The sequence below is a fragment of the Canis lupus genome, chromosome 26 (assembly GCF_003254725.2).
Source record: "Canis lupus dingo isolate Sandy chromosome 26, ASM325472v2, whole genome shotgun sequence".
Taxonomy (NCBI): Eukaryota; Metazoa; Chordata; class Mammalia; order Carnivora; family Canidae; genus Canis; species Canis lupus.
Genome location: NC_064268.1, coordinates 5943462 through 5964326, shown reverse-complemented (window position 1 = coordinate 5964326; position 20865 = coordinate 5943462). Strand labels below are relative to the sequence as shown.

The following is a 20865-nucleotide window of genomic DNA, read 5'->3' as shown; positions in this document are numbered from 1 at the left end:
TCTCCCTCTGCCTATGTCTCTGCCTCTCTCTCTCTCTCTCTGTGTGTGACTATCATAAATAAATAAAAAATTAAAAAAATATATTTATAAAAAGTTTTTAAAAAAAGAAAAAGTGAACGGATGCTGGGCAGGGAGACCAACAGATGCCTGCTTGGTCAGCAGATCTTATTGAGATACAATAAGGATACTAAAGACTCTGAAATTCGTCTAAAACCGGAGGTACATCTGTGGGAGTGGGAGGACCCCGTTTTTTCTAGGGCCATAGGTTGCTCCCCTGTCTCCACATTCTTTGAAATTTATAAAACCTTTTCACATCCAGGGTGTGGCTCAAGGGTGAAAGAAAAGAAGAAAAAGAAAAAAGAAAAAGAAAAAGAAAGAAAGAGTTGCTCTTTAATTAAATAAATTACTTAATACTCTAAAGCTTTGTGATGATGTAAAGTGCAAGTTTTATATACAGGGCACAAGAGGTTTTAATAGATTCCACTTGTGTTCCAAATTAAAACAATGTTAAAAGCCTTAGTAACCCTAGCAGAGAAGAAAAGAAAAAAGGAGGGGGAAAACCCACCCCTCTTATTTCCAAATCACTACCAGTGGAATTTTAAAAATTATTTACACACTTCTCCGTGAGTCCCTTTATACATGACAGGTTTGGCAGGAAACCCTGAGGCAATAATTTAAAACAGAGGTTGGGAGTGTTTAAAGAACTCCCCCCACCCCTCTTTTCCAAAATAAATGTACCATCAGATCCTCAAAAGTGGTGACTTTTCCTAAGAAAAGGCTGTAGCGTTAGGAGCTGGGGGCCTGTGGGTGCCATATGAGGTGAACTGACAGTACAACGTGGTTACTTTCTGTGGATTCTAGAACATACTGAGCCATACGGTCCTTGAAACCTGGTGGAAAGAAAGACCAGTTCCTTGACACAGATCATTACATTCCGATTTAGGTCGAACTTCTTTGCTCAAATGGAATTATGAATGCATGACAGTGTGTTTTGGTTTTGGGTTTTGTTTTTCTAAATTCACCAGTCATCATCTACTAAACTCTGTATGGAGTTTTGTTCAAAGTAATACCAGGAAGACTCCACTCCTCACCTGCTAATGTGGACATTCCAAAGGTGACAAAGAAAGCATCATTAGGGTGAGGGATAAATCACCAGGTCCCGCCCAGCAAGGGAAGGGGTCATTGTTGAACAGTTGCAGTATATGTGGGTTATGTGGAAATGCATTTGGAAAGGCTCTGCCAGTGGGGAAGGAAGAGATGAAAACTAATCCCAAAGCCTCTCAAATGTTGCTCAGCTGCCTTTCAGAGGGAGCACTGGGAGATGATGCTGGTGTCGGGACCCCCCTCTTGAATTTCTCGGGTGGTCATTATCTCCACTCAGCTTCCAATCACCACAGCCTGAAGCCTTTTTGGAGGCCACTTTGGCCACCCAGGCAGGCAAGAAGTGCCAGGGATTGATTACCACTCACCCACCAAACCCTCAACCAGTGGCTCTGGGCAATTGTCTAAATCTCCAGTTCACTAACCTCTTTGGGGACCTAATTCCTCTATCAAAAAGTAAATTTCTAAATTTTGGAATAATTTTAGACTTACAGAAGAGTTGCAGAATAGCATATAGAATTCCCAGGCACCCTCCCCTCAGTTTCCCCCGATGATGTAATCTGACACATCCAAAGGACAATGATCGAAACTAGGAAATTGACATCGATGTGAAACTAGGAACTAAACAACAAAGCCTTATTCGAATTTCACAAGTTTTTCCATTAATGTCCTGCTGCAGGGGCCCATGGTGCAGTTAGCTGTCACGTCTCTGGTTTGCTCTCATCTGTGGCAGTTTCTCTGCATTTCCTTGTCTGTCCTCCATCACCCTGACGTTTTTAAAGAGCACTGGTCAGTGACTTCTGAGAATGACTTTAAATCTGGGTTTGTCCGATGTTTCCCCATTTTTTTTTTTAAATTTTTATTTATTTATGATAGTCACAGAGAGAGAAAGAGAGGCAGAGACACAGGCAGAGGGAGAAGCAGGCTCCATGCACCAGGAGCCCGATGTGGGATTCGATCCCGGGTCTCCAGGATCACGCCCTGAGCCAAAGGCAGGCGCCAAACCGCTGCGCCACCCAGGGATCCCTGTTTCCCCATTTTTAAATGAACTTATATATTTCTGGCAAGAATGCCCCAGGGTGATGTCGGACTTTTGTTTTGATGACATTGTAGCAGGAGGCACATGCTGTCCATAGGGCCTTCTTCCTGGTGATGTTGACCTTGATCCCTTGGTTAAGGAAATGCCTGCCAACTTTCTCCTTTGTAATAGTGACATTTTTCACTTTGCAGTTACCGCCCTTGGGGAAGATCCTTTGAAACCTTGCAAATATCCCATTTCTCCTCATACTTTGGCTCTCTGATTTCAGTCTCCAGTGGTGGGTCTTATCTGCCTCTATGCATAGTGTGCTGTTTGCTTAATGGTGATTTTATATCTCTCTCCAGTATTTATTTGGAATTTACTAATATAGCTTACTTATATTTATTTACGTAGTTATTTCTTATGTGACTTATTACAGTTATTAATTAGAATGTCACTTTAAGGAAGAGCTAACCCTGTTGGGTGGGGTTGTTCTGGGGCACATGCTTTGCTCCATTGCCTGGAAGGTTACTGAGAGGGTGGGCTCCATTGCCCACAGTCACAGCGGGAAGTGACGGATACTTCCCTGGCTTCCTTCCTTTTCCTGCCTCACTTTCTACTCCCTGGTACTGCCTGCTGCAGCTTCCAAGTAGTGTTCCTATACTTAAATCCTGACTGAAGGTCTGCTTTTGCAGGACCCCAAAGTAAGACAGCTTCTCTCATGGAAAAAGAATTTCCTCCCTACTTAATAGGGCAGGTGTAAAGACAGGTGACCCCAGGGTGCGCTGTGGTTACATGAACAGCTCTGAGGTAAAATCAATTGGGGTAAACTTATAAACTCTGAATAAAACTCTGAGCTCTACTTATTCCCCAGTAGCCCATTTTTTTCTCCAAATAATCTGGTTAACTCAACTTTTCCTTGTATTTTGCTTAAATGAATGCAACCTAACAGATTATATTTTAGAACCTTTGAAAGACACCCAACAGAATGTTCCAAAGGAACAGGATTATTTTTGCACAGCCAAATGGTAACATAAATTCAACTTCCTGTGGCCAGCCCCAGGTTCCCACACAACCCGAGGCTAGGCTGTTTTCTAGAAGAATCAAGGGTGTCCAGCAGAGACAGATGGCATTGGGAATAGCCAGAAATGCCACCTTCTGTTACATTTTGGGCAGTCAAGTGGCTGACAGAACTAAGGCTTTGGAGCTAAGTGGTGGCAGCAAGGCCCTGTGGCTGGCTGGAGGACCAATGGGTTTACCAGATTTCAGAATCAGGCCTCTACTGCTGGTGTTGGGAGACACGTGGCGTCTTCAGTTCTGGTTTCCAGGAAATCTGGCATGGAGGAAATGAGTATGACAAGTGTCGAAGATTGTTTGGTTTGGTCGTCAACACAGATGACACTGACTCAGAGAGCCCCCCACCCAGCAAGCTCCTTGAGTTGGTGACAGCTTAGGTCAGGCTCCTCACTAGAAAGGGGTGCAGGGTACGGATAAAACACCAGCTGACCCAGACTTCCCATTGTACCTTTTACCAATTTTGAAACACACATCATTTTAAACTACAAATGTTATTATTATTCTTAAAGATTTTATTTATTTATTCATGAGAGACACAGAGAGAGAGGCAGAGACACAGGCAGAGGGAGAAGCAGGCTCGAAGCAGGCTCCATGCAGGGAGCCTGACGTGGAACTCAATCCCAGGTCTCCAGGGTCAGGTCCTGGGCTGAAGGCGCTGCTAAACCGCTGAGCCCCCTGGCTGCCCTAAACTACAAATATTATTGAGGGGATATTATTTGTTCAATTTTAGGTTGCTAGGAGAACAAAGAGAAGGAAAAGGAAGATGTGATGGGAAATGCAAATCTAGTGCAAATTCACAATCTATTGTTTAAAACCTTTTTGTTACCCAAAATCAAGTGTGTTGAAGGAGTCAGAATATTTTTGGAATTTTGACAAATAATCTGTTGTAGATACTACGTGTTACGGAACACCTTGTGGGGTTTAGGGGAGAGCTCTGGGCTAACACATTATTTTCTGTGGGAAATTGTAGGAATATTCACACTAAAATGGATAAGCAAGGACTTTGTCACCTCACAGCCAGTCAGTCCAGGTTTTGCTGCCAAATGAATGATGAGAAAGCTTCACCAAGCAGAATCTGGTACAAACGTGCTGCTCTGTTTTTTGGAAACAAAGCTGTGCTTTGGGGAGAGAAGCAGAATGCAGATGACCACATGAGGACTTTGTGGTAGAAGTTGATGGTGAACAGGAGAGGCATGTAATAGAAAATCGTGGCTTTGCCCTCCCTCCTCCCCAAGGTCCCACCGGATTCCTGGGGGCTGGCTACAACCCCCACCCCCGCCCCGCCCCTTTGTCATCCCTCAGGATCTGTGGCATTCAAGACACCCGAAAACAGCCCTGTTTCCTTGGCGGTGCCTCATAAAAGGAGAAAAGTTTGGCAGAGAAGGAGATAGTGCACTGGAAGGGAAAATGTACACGCACTGGCAGTTTATTTCCATTTAGGCCCACCGTCTTCCCGGGGTTGGAGGGGGCATGGAGGACTAGAAATTTGCTCTGCACCATTTAGAGAAGTACTGAATTGAAACGTGTGAGTAGGGCTTTGAAAGCATAATGGAATGCAGATCCTATTCTTAAAAAAAAAAAAAAAAAAAAAAAAGACATTTTAAATAAGAAGTCTTTCAGGCTCCTCCTTCCCTCCCTATGATTTATAGGTTTGTAATTAACCATGGCATTGACCAGTCAGATCCAAAGCCTGTACTGCTGGGGTTCACCGGGGCCAGGCACCCGCAATCCTTTCACAGAATCAGCAAGTCAGTGCTTGTACTCATTTCCTGTTTCTGTTATAACAAATTGCCACAAACTCAGTGGCTTCAAACAGCACAAATTTATTATTTTGCTCTTCTGAGGTCCCAGGCCTAAAGCGGGTCTCACTGGGGTAAAGTCAAGGTGTTGGCAGGATTGTGTCCTTCTGGAGGCTCTAGGGGAGAGTCCTTTCCTTGTCTCTCCAGCTTTCAGAGACCACCCCTCTCCTTGGCTCATGGTCCCTTCCTCCATGTTCAAAGCAAACAGTGGCCATTCTTGTCTTTCTCAGGCTGCAGCTCTCTGACATTCTCTTTTCCAGCTCTTACCAACTTTTGTGATTACATGAGGCCCACCTGGATAATCTGAAATAACTTCAGTCGATTAGCAACTTTATTGTACATGTAACCTTAAATCCCCCCTTTGCCATGTAACCTAACATACTTATAGGTTCCAGGGGTTAGAATGTGGACATCTTTGAGGTGGGGGCTGTTATTCGGCCTCCCACAGAGCTGATTCCCAAGGTGGAGTGAGCTAGTCACACAAGAGGAAATGGAAGATGTGGGCAGGAGGAGACTACTGTGGGTTAAATAAAAGTAATCATAATAGCAGCTTTTATTACACGTTTACCATGAACTTGGCCCATTACATTATTTTACCTCATTTTATTCTATGAGGTAGATCCTATTAGTATGCTAATGATATAAGGGAGGAGAAACAGGAGCTTCTACAAGTTAATTAATTAATTAATTCAATTATTATTATCGTGCTCGCTTCGGCAGCACATATACTACAATTATTATTATCATTTAGAGAAAGAGAGAGTGCAAGTGGGGTTGGGGAGGGGCAGAAGTTGAGGGAGAGAATCTTAAGCAGGTTCCACGCTCAGTGTGGAGCCCAATACAAGGCTCAATCTCATGACCCTGAGATCATGACCTAAGCCAAAATCAGGAGTTGGATGCTTAACCGATTGGGCCACCCAAGCGCCCCAATTAATTCAATTTTAACAATCACATGTGGCAATAGGCTACCATAATGAACAACACAGTTCTGTTAACTAAAATTAACAGTTAAGATTAGTTATTAATTAGTTGAGATGTGGGATAGCTAACATTTCAAGTGTTCAGTACACAGGTGGCCAGTGGTGACCATGTTGTACAGCACAGATACAGACCATTTCTACCATTGCAGAGAGTTCTGTTGGACAGTGCTGTGGTAGGGGATAATATCTTTCCCAACATCACACCGTTAGAAAGTGAGAGAGTCATGGTTTGAACCCAGTGCTTTGGTTTGAGAATCTAAACTTGGAACCACCATATTATATAGATGTCCCTGAACATCTACTTCTCTAACTAGGTCTAGGGGCATTGAAATATAGCTCATGTTGGTAAAACCATTCTACATCTTGGTCACATTTTCCTCATTTTAACCCCTTTTTAGGAAACACATGGGTTCTGGTTCTCATGTTCCTCTGACATTTGCATTTAGCATTTCAGTGCTTGTACCTTGAGCCACAAGCAGAAACCAGATGCTGGTCCCCTAAGCCCTTCTGCCTCCCTTTAGCTGCATGGCACCAAATGGACATGACTGTATTGCGCCTGCTCTTTCATTTGCCTCCCAAGGGTGGGTGGAAGCCCCCAAGTCATCCAAACAAGTAAGAAGGGGAAGGAGATAGAGAGCCATGAGTAGTCAAATCAAAGAAAAGGGCACGTGTTTATCAAATAGTTTCCTTGTGCTGCAGGGTTAGGTAGATCAGAGACGCTGGTCTACTGATCCCAACATGGAAATGCATCCGATTTTCCTCTGACTTTTTCTGCTGAAGATGGCCAGCTTAACTTTAATGATGGTGACAGCAGCTACATTTTCAACCCCCAGGACATGCCATTGTTCTAACCACTCCCGTGTATTAGCCCATTACCCTCTGAGGCAAGGACTATTGTTCCATCTCCAGTTCACAGTTGAAGATGCAGAACATTTCAGCCCTTCCCTCGGGCCACCCAGCCAGGAATGGTGGGGCAGGATGTGAACCCAGCAGCCTGACTCTGGGTTCTGGGCTCTTTACCTCATGCAATCTCTCCTCCTCTGTGTCTTGAATGCCAACCCAAGGGTCATTTTCTTTCCTTTTTCAATTGCCTGTGTCACTTGCTGATGGAACTAGAAGGCCAGCCTGCCTGGTGTTAGAGAGAGAGCCTTCCCCATGAAGGTAAGCCGGGCTACAGAAGGTGTAGCAGGTGAGTATAGGCTTGTGTGCTGTCCCAAGAATGATCCCCAACCCGTCTCTGCTGGGTCTCAGCCCTGGGCCCCTCGAGGTCTGGCAGGAGTAGCCTAGTCTGTGCCAAGCTCCGACTTCTAGGGAATGGAAAAGAAGTGTTTTTGGAACCAAAAAGGGAAACCAGAGAGAGGAGAAGTGTGAGAAAACCAGACTATGTCCCACCTAGGCCTGATTATCCTCAGAACTGTGGACAGATTGGGCTCAGGTATATGCAGACCTCACCAGGGAGCTCCCCAGGCTGGGTCAGCTCAACCCCAGGGCTACCCTGAACATAGCCCTGCACTTTCATTACTTAGATGACAGGCATGTTAGCAGGCACCTCACGCTGTTTTGGCTACTGGCTTCATTACCGGTCACCTGTTCTCCAGGGCCTTCTGGATATTTCTCTTCAATCTGAGAAAGCTCCTTTTGTGCGGCTGTGAAATCCCAAATGCAAAGGGCAGTGTACAGAGCAAACAAACCTGCTAGAGGCAGACAGAACTTTCCAGAATTCCTGGCCTGGCAAAACCAGCCTCCTCCTGAGCAGTTTGATGTGTGACACATTTCACAGTTTACAGAATGACTTAAAAATTTTTTCTTTTTTAAAATTTTCATAAGGAAATTTTTCCAAGGAAGCTTTGAGAAAGATAAATGATGCTCTTGTGCAGGGACTTGACATTAAATGTTCACTCAACTTTCTCAATGGACCCTTGGGGGTCAAATGTGGGCCGGCAAGTCCCAGCCTGTAGAAGGACAGTCGTCCAACCTGCAAGGGAAAGTTTCCAGTTGCCTGTGGGGGACCAAAATGCTGCAAGGACAGAGCAAATATTTATTTTCAGCCTTGGGCAAAAATTTTAAATTCATAAATGTATGAATTACAAGAGTCACTGAAGCAAAGTGTAAATCATTCAGGACTGTCTGCATTCTGTGAATTGATGGTGCATTAAGAATGTGAAAACCAGAATGATAGGAATGAGAGATATTTAGTTTATCATAGAAGTGTAATGCTAAAAAAAGCCCCAAACACGGAGAACATTCAGGGCTGGTTGAAATAAAACACAGCGTTCCACCATGCAGGCCACCTGATATTTACTCCCACTTTGGTTTCTGCTTCTCGCTCTTGCCACATTTTGGCTCAGCATCGATTTCTGGTATTTTCTTTCAATTTATTTGCTGTTCAAACAGCCCTGGATCTTCAGGTTATTTTCCACATTTGACTTTAACCCTTTCTTTCCTCCCATCCAACAGACAGAAAAGTGCTTCCTTATTGTCCTTTTCCATTTATATTCAGCTGAATTTGTAAATCTTTAACAAATATATTTAGCATGTCAGGAGATTTTTATGAATTGCAAAAAACTAAGAAGAAAATGGATCAACAAAGATGGTTGATATCTCGTATAATCCCTACTTACAGGGGGTTGGGGGTGAGTGGGTGACGGGCACTGAGGGGGATACTTGACTGGATGAGCACTGGGTGTTATTCTGTATGTTTGTAAATTGAACACCAATAAAAATTATTTTATTAAAAAAAAAATCCCGGGATCCCTGGGTGGCGCTGCGGTTTAGCGCCTCCCTTTGGCCCAGGGCGCGATCCTGGAGGCCCCCGGATCGAATCCCATGTCGGGCTCCCGGTGCATGGAGCCTGCTTCTCCCTCTGCCTGTGTCTCTGCCTCTCTCTCTCTCTCTCTCTCTCTCTGTGTGACTATCATAAATAAATAAAAATTTATTTAAAAAAATCCCTACTTATAAACCCTAAATCTTTTAACACTTGGAAATTCAAACAGTACAGAAAAGTACAATGCAGAAAATGAATTCCCTTTCCTACAGACCCTCCTTTTTAGGGCTGCCACATTTAGCAAATTAAAATATAAGGTGTCCAGTTAAATTTGAATTTTAGCTAAACGAAAACATTTTTTTTTTTGGTGTAACTATGTCCCACATGTTGCAGGGATATACTTATACTAACTACTATATCTCTATCTCTATCTCTATCTATCTATACATATATATATATATATATATATATATATGCATTGTTTAATCTGAAATTCACATTTAACTGGTGTTCCCTGTTGTGCCTGGCAATCCTACCCTTTCCCCACCTGGGTTCTCTCCCCAAAAGTAACCACTGTAAGTACATTTGTAGGATAAATCCCCAGTGGTAGGATCGAGGATCAGAAGAATCTAGCTGAATTTAGACTGGGTTGGAGGAATTTACCGGAGTAAATAAAACACTATAGTAAGCTCCATACCACCGGTCTTATTGAGGAGCATTTTTTAAAGTGCTGGCAAAAGGTGGATCCTCACAACAAAGGAAATGATCAACAAAATGAAAAGACAGTTTATGGAATGGAAGAAAATATTTGCAAACCCTCTGTCTGATAAAGGGTTAATATACTGACTATATGAAGAACTGCTATGACCCAATAGCAATAATAAAAAAAAAACAACCTGATTTAGAAACGGGCAAAGGACCTATAGACATTTTTCCAAAAAAGACAAACAAATGACCAACAGGTACATGAGAAGATACTCAATATTGCTCATCATCAGGGAACTGCAATTCAAAAGCTGATATCTCACCGCAGTGAGATATCACCTCGTACCCATTAGAATGTCTTTTATTTAAAAAACAAATGTTGGTGAGTGCGTGGAGAAAAGGGAACACTTTTTTTTTTTAAAGATTTTATTTATTTATTCATGATAGTCACAGAGAGAGAGAGAGAGAGGCAGAGACACAGGCAGAGGGAGAAGCGGGCTCCATGCAGGGAGCCCGATGTGGGATTCGATCCCGGGTCCCCAGGATCGCGCCCTGGGCCAAAGGCAGGCGCCAAACCGCTGCGCCACCCAGGGATCCCGAAAAGGGAACACTTTTGCACTGTTTATAGGAATGTCTGTTGGTGCAGTCACTATGGAAAGCAGTATGGAGGTTCCTTACAAATTGAAAACAAAACTACCATATGATCCAACAAGCCCATGTCTGGGTGTATATATCCAAAGCAATTAAAAGCAGGCTCTTGAAGAGGTATCTGCACTCCTATGTTCACTGCAACATTATTCACAATAGCCAAGATATGGAAGCAATTTAAGTGTCTGTGCAAAAGAAAATATGGTGTACACACATACACATACACACAATGGAATATTATTCAGCTTTAAAAAGGAAGGAAATTCTCCCTTATGGGACAACACAGATGAACCTGGAGGATATAACACTGAGTGAAATAAGCCAGATTCAGAAGGACAAATACTAAATGATGCCACTTATATGAAGAATCTAAGAGTCAAACTCAGAAGCAGAGAGTGGAATGGTGGCTGCCAGGGGCTCAGGGGTGAGGGAGGGAAAAATGGAAAGGAATAGAGGGTACAAAGTTTGGGTTACACATAGTAAATAAGTCCTAGAGATCTACTGTGCCTATAGTTAACTACATTGTATTGTATACTTAAACATTTGCTAAGAAGGTAGATCTTATGTCAAGTGTTCTTATAACACACACTAAATAATAATAAATAAGAGTGTAGGAGGAAACTTTAGAGGTGATGGATACATTTATGACGTAGATTGTGGTCATGGTTTCATGGGTGTATACTTATTTCCAAACCCATCAAATCGTGGACATGAAATATGTACAGCTTTTTAAAAAAAGAGAGATGGATTTTTGATCTCCTGCCTAACTGGGCTTCTGGGGATTGAGACCGAGCCAGTGAAACGGGAAGATGGAGAGTCACAAGATGGGCAGTGTTTCAGGAATGGATTTCACTCAGAATTGAAGGTTTGAATGACACTGGCCACTTTGAATTCATGAAATGACCAGCTCTTGTTGAATCGTCCTTGAAAACACAGGGTTTGCTTGTTATTGAGCACTTGAAGAACTGATATATGAAAATTTCTCATCAGTACTGGATTTTGGTCATGTTGACAAGGCCAGTAGCTTTTCTTTTCTTTCCTTCTTTCACATTTCTTTCTAAGCACAGATCATCTCTGGACTTTAGCCAGAAGTTGGACGTCATTATCGTCCCATTTGATCTTGTGTCCTCACCACCTGCTCTTCCAATGGTAGGTTCAGTGTGTGTATTTACACACCTCCCACTGTTTGTTTTCAAACCAAATATGTGAGAAGGAAGCAAAGGCCACTCCTTGTTTGCTTTGCCTTGCAAAGCCAGCATGGGTGAATGGGATCAGCTCATGTGCCCAGTGTAACCACCCTAACCTCCCATTACCAAGACTGCTGAGAACTCTTGGTCCATAATGGTGCTTTTCAAACGTTATACATAATTTCAGTATATTTTAGCATTCTAATACATTACACTTACACACATGTACGTAGGTGAGAGTCAAATATTTAACATCTGGTCAGGCCAGGAGGCTGATGATCAGAATTTGGTCTTAAAACTGAGCCAGGTCTTGGAAACTTCTGGCTGTGTCAGAAATTAACCCTTTTGATGATAAGGGTGCGTGTGTGTGTGTGTGTGTGTGTGTGTGTGTGTGTTGTCCCAAGGCAGCAGGAGGGCATGTGCATAGGCAGCAGCTATCTACCAACCAGTAGAAATTGCACTTTGGTATTTTAACAATTATAGTTGTAATTGTTGAATGCCAGCTGAACTAAGTTTGCATATGTACACAGAAACAAAAACTTCATAAAACAATACTTATCTTTTCTGCTGTGATGCATTCTGAGTTGTTCTGTTTTGTTTCATTTCATCCATCCCTATCCATTCTTTCATTAAAAAAAAAATGCTGACCCAGACCTTCTGAGTTGATTTCATGATGTACCAATTGGCAGTGAACCTCGGTATGAAACACAGTTCTATTCTGGTAGTTCTCAAACTTCCTCATGCCTACGAACTATTTGGGAAGCCTGTTAAAAATGCAAATTCCCCATTCTAGTTCTGATGGCCTGCAAACTATATTTTGGAAGTCCTTGATGCAAGTGGTTAAAGAACCTTTCTTGCAGAAACACCCATTGACCCCAGGATATGAAGCACACATATGTGCATGCACACACACATCCTTATCCCTTTTTGGATGCTGTACACTGTCGCGTTTATCTATGTGTGCAATCTGTATTGAAGCAGGAAAGATACTTGCAGTTGTAAACAACTGAAAATTCAAATTAAACTGATTGAATACAACACAATGAATTTACTGACTTGTAACTGAGAAGTACAGGGCCACTGGCTTCAAACAAGGCAGGACCCAGCAGCCCAGATGACAATAAGGACCTACTTTAATCAACTTGGTCTTCTGAGTTTTTAGTGCCACCTTGGTCATATCCAACAAGAAAAAGAGGGAATCTATAACCAAAGCATTCCAAAATTAGGTCTTGTCCTTCTTTGACCTGATTTGAACCCAGACATGGGGTGGTCAGATGGACCTGTTGACTGGCTTGTCCATAAGATCCCACCCTAGAGGTAAGGATGAGGTCAATCCTATGTAAATCCTGGCTATTCGGGTGCTCTTTGGCAGTGGCAAGGGGAGGTAAGATGCTGGCAATGGCAAGGAATCAACAACTCTACCTCCGTGTACTAAGACCACCCTTCCTTAATGATCATAGTTTTGAAAAGCCATGAAATTGTGTAAAAAACCAGCAATGAGATGAATTTTAGAATCAGCTTTTCAAGTTAAATTAAAACCCCTCTTAGAAGCTTGTTTGGAATTGCATGGCAATTCTGGATTAATAAGGTGAGGGTGAAGTCAACATCATTACAATGTTGAACTTTCTTACCTGAAAAAAACAAGATAATTCCATTGATTCAGGTCTACTCATGTTCTCCAATAAAATTTTGTGTCATCACATAGGTTTTTGGCATTTCTTATAACTTTACGCCTCAGTATTTTCTGGTTTGTTGTTGTTGTTGTTCTTAATATAGTTGGGTCTTTTTGTCTCCGACCTGGTGTAGTTGATTGAGGCTACTATAAAGGAAAGCTACTGGTATTTGTGTATTTATCTTGTATCTGGCCACCCTACTAAACCTTTTTTTTTTTGTTTTGTTTTGTTTTTAATATTTTATTTATTTATTCATGAGAGACACAGAGAGAGAGAGAGAGGCAGAGACACAGGCAGAGGGAGAAGCAGGCTCCATGCAAGGAGCCCCACATGGGACTCGATCCCCGGTCTCCAGAATCAACCCTGGGCTGAAGGTGGTGCTAAACTGCTGAGCCACCTGGGCTGCCCTTTTTTTTTTTTTTTTAATATTTTATTTATTTATTCATGAGAGACACAGAGAGAGAGAGAAGCAGAGACACAGGCAGAGGGAGAAGCAACCTTTTTATTAGTTCTAACATACCACGTGGTTCTCCTCCAGGGAATCTTTGCTTCCTTTCCCTCCTCAGAGGCCCTGCAGTTTGTCTCACTCTCTCAAGGGTCATAGGTAGTTTCTTAATTGTCAGTTCCCTCAATCTTTTCTTAGAGTTTATCCCTCTTTATTTTCCTTGGTCATCCTACACTATCCACACCCTACCAGAGCTCTTCTATTTCATGAGTCAAAAACATATTCAACATCTTCAGGTTTAGCATGTAGTATGAAGTGGACACATTTCCCTAGACTTTCCTTAATGTATAAAATTCTTTGTGGAAGGTTATTATTTATAGAATTCCAGACTTTATTTTTTTTAAGATTTTATTTATTTATTTATGAGAGAGAGAGAGAGAGAGAGGCAGAGACATAGGAAGAGGGAGAAGCAGGCTCCATGCAGGAAGCTCAACATGGGACTCGATCCTGGGACTCCAGGATAACGCCCTGAGCCAAAGTCAGATGCTCAACCGCTGAGCCACCCAGGCACCCCTAGAATTCCAGATTTTAGGGTAATACTAGGTACCATACTTGGTATCCAGTTTAATTGACTAATGGGACCAGGGGAAATATCACCATGTTTCTGGAGAGGGATATTTTTTTCAGGGCTTGGAGGAGGGCATAATTTGGCCCTCCTTGTTTAAGTTCCAATAATATTTTCCTGCCAGTGATCTTGGAAATAAGGAAGCAAGTATTTTCCCCAAAATTTTATTAGATTTTTAAAAATTGCATATTTTGCTTCCTGTAACAGATGAGATAGCATAGAAACAGGTTGTTCACTGCAGCAGTTCAAATGACAGAAATATACAGAAGATGTTAGTAATTTCTCTGTCACCCCTCAGGTCCCCTTGCTCCAGGTAACAAGTAGTAAGTTTATTGTGTGTCCTTCTATGCCATGCTCTATGTTTATAGTTTTTATTTTTTTTTAACAAATGAGAGTATACTATTCACAGTACAACTTGTTGCTCTTTTATTTATTTATTTATTTATTAAAAAAAATTTTTTTTTATTTATTTATGATAGTTACAGAGAGAGAGAGAGAGGCAGAGACACAGGCAGAGGGAGAAGCAGGCTCCATGCACCGGGAGCCCGATGTGGGATTCGATCCCGGGTCTCCAGGATCGTGCCCTGGGCCAAAGGCAGGTGCCAAACCGCTGCGCCACCCAGGGATCCCTTTGTTGCTCTTTTAAAAAATAAACCTTCAGGCACCTGGGTGGCTCAGTTAGTTAAGTGACTGACTCTTGATTTTGGCTCAGGTCATGATCTCAGGGTCATGATATCAAGCCCTGTGTCAGGCTCTATGCTCAGCCGGGAGTCTGCTTGAGATTCTCTCCCTTTCCCTCTGCCCTCTCCCCCTACTCATGCATGCCCGGTCTCTCCAAATTAAATAAATAAACCTTCTAAAAAAATAAACTTTCAATTTTAGAATAGTTTTCGATTTACAGAAAAGTTACAAAGATAGTACTGAGAGTTCTCATATACCCTTCACCCAGTTTCCTCTGTTGTACATTTGTCAAAACCAAGAAACCAGCCTTGGTAGGTTATTATTAACTCTACCCTTTGTTACCATGTCACTAGTTTTCCCCTAATATCTTTCTGCTGTTCTAGGACCTCATCCAGGATACCACATTGCATTCAGTTATTGTGTCTCCTTAGTCTCCTCTGGCGTGAGACAGATCCTTAGGGTTTCTATGTCTTTTATGACCTTGACACTTCTGAAGAATATTGGTTCCTCTCAGGGACACCTGGGTGGCTCAGTGTTTGAACGTCTGCCTTTGGCTCAGGGCATGATCCCAGGTTCTGGGATCGAGTCCCACATCGGGCTCCCTGCATGGAGTCTGCTTCGCCCTCTGCCTGCCTTGATTTTGGCTCAGGTCATGATCTCAGGGTCATGATATCAAGCCCTGTGTCAGGCTCTATGCTCAGCCAGGAGTCTGCTTGAGATTCTCTCCCTTTCCCTCTGCCCTCTCCCCCTACTCATGCATGCCCTGTCTCTCCAAATTAAATAAATAAACCTTCTAAAAAAGGTCTCTCTCTGTGCCTCTCATGAATAAATAAATAAATAATTTTTAAAGTAAAAAAAACTAAAAAAAAAAAAAAAAGAAAAGAATATTGGTTCCTCTCAATTTGGGTTTGTCTAATATATTCCCCTTGCTTAGATTGGGCAATAGGTTTTAGGGAGGAAGACCACAGAGGCCATTCTCATCACATCACATTAATAGTACATACTACTGACATATTACTGATGATATTAACCTTGATCATATGAAGGTTGTTTTTGACTTATATCGGCTATCTCCTCAGGTTAACACACTGCCCTGGTGCATTCCTTCAATCAACTGCATAATGTTTATAGTGTCAGTAAAACAGAGTTCATTCAAGTATTCCAAAGTGCTCATATAAATGTGAAAATAATGTGAAAATTCTCAACTTGATACTTGGATAAGGGTGATTCTCAATATGTGTGTTGAACTAGAATGACACCAATAGGTTTACCATGGTGAGAGTTACATTTGGGAGACAGTGCAGGGGGTGGTGCCAGATGGTCGATGGTGCTTCAGGGAGTGGAGGATAAGTCAACACAGGCCAATGGAACCAAGTGAGAAACCTCCAGGAAGTAGATAAATGAGTGTAAGAATAATTGGGACTTTAGTACAGGTGAGGAAAGAAAGCGGTAGGATGTAGGAATATCAGGCGGAGTCAAGGAGGGCCATTTTAGGGATGTTAAGAAGGATCAGGTTAGAGTCCAGCTGGATCCAGGCACTTGAGATAATCTAGCGATTTCTTGGCTAAGGGGGCAAACAGAAGAAGGAGGCTTTGGGAGTTGGGAGTCTTGGGGCTCTGGCTTCTGTCACATGACCTGGGTACCATCTCCGAGGGGAGATGCCAGCCTGTTGGTTGTCCTGTTGGCCAATGCACATGCTGTTCCTGGTGGGGGAAGGGTAGGCCCTACAGAAATAACAAATCTGGATTTTTCCAGAACTTATTTGCTCATAATGGTTGGAGGAGGGATGGGACTCACCCTTCCCCTTCCACCAGATGAAGACTATCCTCCATAGGAAATCTGGAGTCTGCATTGCAGGATGGCTTTATCACTGAGATGTCAGCATTTTTATTCACACTGGATGGAGTCACTCAGCTTTAGAAAATGAAAAGTTCAGAGTCACTGCAATTTTTTCTTTCTTTTTCCATGAAAGAGGCGTCTTGGGGATCCCTGGGTGGCACAGCGGTTTGGCGCCTGCCTTTGGCCCAGGGCGCGGTCCTGGAGACTCGGGATCGAATCCCACGTCGGGCTCCCGGTGCATGGAGCCCGCTTCTCCCTCTGCCTGTGTCTCTGCCTCTCTCTCTCTCTCTGTGACTATCATGAATAAATAAATAAAAAAAAAAATCTTTAAAAAAAAAAAAAAAAAAAAAAAAAAAAGAGGCGTCTTGAATGTTTGTGGCCAAGAACTCCCCACACTGGCCCTGTAACTGCAGCCTGATTTTCTTTCTTCTCCACCTGCCCTCACCCCTCCTGTCTCAAGCAGACAGAAACCAGATCCCACCCCCATCTTCCACAAAGAAATTTCTAATCAGGAACACATGAAGCTTTGTCTAAAAGGTGAGTGATATCAGAGACAGCACACTGCCAGTCGATTATCTCCATTCCTCCTGGAGGATGCAGCTTATTCTGGACCTAATGATTGTGTTTAGGGCTTACATTCTCATTTCACAGATGTTTCCCAGGAAGGGCACAGAGTCAGCTGGCCTTTGTGATATGTGGGTCATATCTTTCAGGGGTGGTGCTCTGCTGCTCCTCTGATCTGGTTCTGCAGAACTTTAGCCATCAGTAATGTACCCTGGTTTCTTAAAATGATGCTATGTGATTCAATCAGGCTACTCTGCACATAGCAATATGACTTTACCAAGACAGCCTGGTGCCTGAACAGTTACTAATACTAGCATCAGCAGCTCTTTGAGTATCATCACCTCACCGGTTGGAAGGAGAGTGGCTGGGCCCCTTTCAGATGTTTTGATGAGGATGTAATGATTATAAGGCCAGAATGACTGATTCCTTCTCCCTTCCTCTTCTCCTTCTCCTCTCCTCCTCCTTCTCCTCCTTCCTCTTCCTTTTCTTCTCCTCCACTTCCTGTTTTTCCTCCTTCTTCTTCCTCCACCTCCTCCTCCCTCCTTTTCTTCCTCCTTCTCTTTCACCTGCTCCACCTCCTTCTCCTCTTTCTTCTTCTCCCCTCCTCCTTCTCCTTCCTCCTCCTTCTCCTCTTCTTCTCCACCCCCTCCTTCTCCTCCTTCATCCTCCTCCTCTTCTCCTCATCCTCCTCTTCTTTCTTCTTCTTGTTCATCTTTTCTTTTTCTGAGGAGAATTCATATAACATAACCACTTTATTATTGTTTTTTAAGATTTTATTTATTTATTCATGAGAGACACACACACAGAGAGAGAGAGAGAGAGAGGCAGAGATATAGGCAGAGGTTGAAGCAGGCTCCATGCAGGGAGCCCAATGCAGGACTCGATCCCGGGTCTCCAGGATCACGACACCCTGGGCTGAAGGTGGCGCCAAACCGCTGAGCCACCTGGGCTGCCCTAATTAACCACTTTAAACTGAACAGTTCAGACATATAGTACATTCATGATGTTGTTTAACCACCACCTCTATCTTACTCCAATACAGTTTCTTCACTCCAAAAGAAGGCCCTATACCCATTAAATAGTTCCTCTCCATTCTCCCCCACCTCCATCCTCTGGCAACCACCAATCTGCTTTCTACTCTTTGAAGTTACCTGGACCTTTCATATCAATGGAGTTGCACAATATATGATCTTTTATCTGGCCTCTTTCATTCAACACCATGTTTCTGAGGTTCATTTACATGGTACATGTATCAGAACTCCAGTCCTTTTTATGGCTGAATAATATTCCACTGTGTGGATAGACGACAATTTATCTATTCATCTGTTGATGGACATGGAGTTTTAAAAATAAAAATAAAAATAATAATGCCATTAACCAGTCTCCAGAATAATCTTTGCTCCTTGCCACCACTATCCATGTTAATAAAATATTCCAGTGCTAGTTACATGGTTGGAATGGTCATAGAGGTGTGCATAGCTTAAAAGCAAACATAGTTATTGTTAGACAGATGGACTTCAGTTAAACTCCTGGCTCTGCCACTTACTAGCTAGGTAGCCTCACTACCTAGCTACCTCACTACCTAAGTCACTGAGCATCTCACCAAACTGATAATAGGTATCAGAAAATCAATCATTAAAAATAACAACCACCTCCCAGTATTCTTGGGAAGAGCAAATATGGTGACGAATATAAAATACTGAGTACAGTGAGTGTCTGACACATAATGAAAGCTCATCATGTGAGTGTTGTTTTCTTATTCTTATTTTGTACAGTCTCAAGTTGGGTGGTGGGATCCAAGCATACTGAGTTATATTTAGGCCTGGCTGTGAGATTTTGCACAAGTTGTTTGTGGTCTAGGATTTGGGACTAATTAGGGGATGAGATTGTAACATATTTGGGGATTCCATGAGATGTTCTGTGTCTTGAGAGTTGATCTGTCCCTTTCTTTGGAGCAATGTGTCTATATTGTTGCATTGCGATGGAGACAAAAGAAGAGTTCTCTCTCCATCTCTCTGTATCTTTCTGTTGCTCATCTGTCTCTCTCGGTCTCTCTTACTGACTATCTCTGGCTCCTTCTCTCTTTCAGAACCACTGCTCAATCAGCCTAAACTTTGTCTGACCCCATGTTGCTTATATGTGACACCAATCTTTTCTAAACACAGGCTGAGCTCAAAATCCATTATAGAAACACCCAGAAAGTCTGTACGTGGTTATCTCTGAATCGAGTTGAGCCAGGAATTTGGATCCGTTTTTATTTTAACCTTATCATTATTGGTGTTTGATCAGATACAGACTGGCAAGGCAAAGCTCTGTTTGTCAAGGCAAAAGACCAAAAGAATTGGAAAAAGATGACTTTCATATGTTTTGCATTTACAATAGGTAGTTTCCTTACCCTACAAAGAAGCTGACTATTGAACTCCTTGGCATGACAATGCTTTGTAAGGGTTGGGGTGGGGATGGATCAGAGCATGTCATTAAGGGAGATGCTTGAGGTAGAAAATATTGGTTTCCAACCTGACACCCATGTGCTCTCTTTCTTGCCCACCCCTCCTTGACCCAGATGTGGTAAATCCTGATTGGATGAAGCAAACATGCACCTCCATCACCCTTTGCCTGGTTCTGCTTAGACTGTTCTGGCCGATGCAATGGGAGAGGTCTCCTGGGGGCTTCTGGGAAGGGGTTCTAGCTCCTATAAAAGAGACACAAGGAAAAGACTGACCCCTTTTCACCTCTGGATGCTGTGTATAGATGTTTTCTCAGAGCTGTGGCAGCCATCTTGAGATCACGAGGGGGTGACCCTGAGGATGTCAGTAAGAAAGGAAGAACCTTGATGCCATCGCTGGGCTACTGAATCAACCAGCCCTGGAGCTGCCCTACATCTGAATGTCTTGTTAGAGGTGATGATCAATGCCTTCATCATTGGAACACTTCTGTGTGGGCTTCCTGGGACTTCCAATGAAGCCCAGGCCAACTGATGCCAGGTCTGATGACTCCAAATCATGTCACCTGGAAGTAACAGATGGCACAGGTGGTTGGTCAGCAGAGTCTGGTTGAATCCCTTACTGATTAACCTGTTGTTGCCTGCTTCTTCAATCTGTGCCCATAAATGAGAAGATCTGCTGTCCTTTTTTTTACATCCAAATCACCATGGCCCAAGAAAGGAAATGAACTTCTTCACAAGGACTCCCTGGGGAGTTTCGAAAGGCTTTCCCCACAGAAACAGAACAGGAAGCAGTCACTCATCTCGGTCTCAGACCTTTTCATGTGAAAGCCACCTGCTCCCTTCCCTCGGTCTCGTGTATTCCATGGGGACCAGAGACCGCCTGCTGCAAGAGATAGTCTTGGGGGAGGAAGGAGCTGGCAGTTGTTCTTAGAATGGTGCTTAGGGCAGTACTGGTCACAAAATAAATCTGGGTAAACATAGCTCTTGGTGTCAGCCTCAATTCTTCTTCTCTTTGATAGGCAGTGTCTTTAGCAGGGATGTGTTTAGCCTTAAATGCCACACAGGCCATCTGCCATCCCTTGAGGCGGCTCAAGGGATATCCTCTTAGAGGACTAAAAGAACTGACAAAAAAGAAGAAGGAAATACCAGGACAGGGAGAAGAAGGAGGGAAAAAGCCGGTAAGGGAGTGAGGAGGGAGCAAGGGGAGGAAGAGAAAGTAGCCATGGTCAAGGGCTTGTGGTGCGGGTGCTCCGTGGCTATCCATGCCTTGGTTTGCAGGGGACGCTCCCAGGGGAGCTGGGTTTGTATGTGGG

At 43.1% G+C, this 20865-nt stretch overlaps 1 non-coding gene across 1 annotated transcript in view; it reads left to right on the top strand.

Moving 5' to 3' along the window:
- LOC112676455 (uncharacterized) overlaps positions 1-20532 on the top strand; it is a 123892-nt gene extending 103360 nt beyond the window's left edge. The window contains exon 3 of the transcript XR_007406258.1: positions 19670-20532. This is a non-coding gene — a transcript (uncharacterized LOC112676455). The remainder of the gene's footprint in view (positions 1-19669) is intronic.
- Positions 20533-20865: the final 333 nt, after the last annotated feature.